At 50.8% G+C, this 1,633-nt stretch overlaps 1 non-coding gene across 1 annotated transcript; it reads right to left on the bottom strand.

Annotated features, from left to right (window-relative positions):
• Window positions 1-473: 473 nt before the first annotated feature.
• LOC147617828 (5S ribosomal RNA) lies at window positions 474-592 on the bottom strand. The gene has a single exon (XR_015262293.1). It is a non-coding gene; the product is annotated as a 5S ribosomal RNA (ribosomal RNA).
• Between the last annotated feature and the right edge of the window lie 1,041 nt (window positions 593-1,633).

The raw sequence follows: 1,633 nt of genomic DNA, 5'->3' as shown, positions 1-1,633 counted from the left end.
AGCTATATAGCACATATGAAAAGCACTATATAGGGCATCCAGATCCATCTTCCCAATGGCCACATGCTAGGGGGGTGTGATGTCGAGGTGGGGGGTAAGGCTGACGTGCGGGGGGGGACGACATGCGGCAGGGTGAGGCCGGGGTGTGAGGGTGACGTCTGGGGGGTGAGGCCGACGTGCGGGGAGGTGACGTCGGGGTGTGGGGACAACAAGGGGGGCGATTAGGGGGGCAGGTGAGGGCGATGTGCGGGGGGGTGAGGCCGGGGTGTGGGAGCGACGTTGGGGGGAGGGCGGGCAGGTGAGGCCGAGGTGTGAGGGTGACGTCGGGGGGGTGAGGCCGGGGTGCGTGGGCGATGTCGGGGGGGTGAGGCCAGGGTGTGAGGGCGTATCGGGGGGGTTGTCCAGTGCACGATGATGTGCATTGACACAGGGGGACCCAAGCACATGTCAGCGATGCCCTCGCCCCAAAAAAAAGGGTGCAGCACCAAGACTTCCTGGGAGGTCACCCATCCCAATACTGTTCTGGCCCAAGCGCGCTTAACTGCGGAGTTCTGATGGGATCCGGTGTATTAGCGCTGGTATGACCGCACCACATCCAAGGAGGCGAATCGGAGGCAGTACAAGATAAACACAAGAGGGTGTTTCCCATCAAAAACACTTGGGAGAAAACACTCCTCCGCACACCCGTCCAAGTCCATCACCCACCACGGGCACTTCGGAGAAACACTCCTCCGTAGGACTTTTTGCTCGACGCTTTAGACTGCCACGAAGTCCATTCCACTCAAGTCCAGCACGAGGGCTTCATGCAGTGCCCCCAAGTCGAGCCATGGGCGCTCGAACTAGTTCATTCGTTCCACTGGAGTCCAGCAGAGGCAAGTGCACGACGCGCCTCATGGTGGGGACTTATGCCGCCTCGCGAAAAAGTCCACCACGGACACTCGCGCTCCAAGGCACATGCAAACCCCGCTCGGAAGGAGAGAAGGGGACAAATCGGTGCGGCAGCGGGCTAAATGTTATTTAAAGGATGCGGATTAAGATACGATCAATAACTTAAAGTGTCCTGGATAAGCCTTATTTTAGGAGAAAGGATCAATAGTTGTGCCTCACTTAAGGGGAGGGAAAAGCGTTGATCTCTATAAACCAAGTGCAAGGCTTGTCCATTGTAGAGTTAGATCGTCAAAACATAATACGATAGGAAATCGGTAAAGGAAAGATGGCCATACATATTTTTTAAACTCAAGGGTTGATAAGCCTCAAATTGTGAGTTAGAAAATAAAGCCTCAAGGCTATGACCAAGATTGAGAGTAAAGAGGTACAATTAATGGACGTAATCTTCTCATAGAAGAAATATATGTTCTTGGAACATTGGCAAGTAATTTTTCCAAATCTTATACCCTGGGGTAATGTGTTTAAGGTGCACCTCCTACCGTCTAAAATTCTTTTTATAATTCTAATTTTAGAGGACCATCAGTGCTCCATTGCCATGAGTTTGGCCATGACCATTGGTAAACCAAATAAATTTAAACACCATTGATAAACCAAATAAATTTAACTGATATAATTTAAAAAATATTCTTCACTCCTAAGATGATGGAGATGAGTGTGTGTATTTTTGCCTGCATATTAAATTATT

This window comes from Cibotium barometz, chromosome 36, assembly GCF_041138505.1.
Source record: "Cibotium barometz isolate CiBa-2024 chromosome 36, ASM4113850v1, whole genome shotgun sequence".
Lineage (NCBI taxonomy): Eukaryota > Viridiplantae > Streptophyta > Polypodiopsida > Cyatheales > Cibotiaceae > Cibotium > Cibotium barometz.
This window is presented reverse-complemented; position numbering and strand designations above follow the sequence as displayed.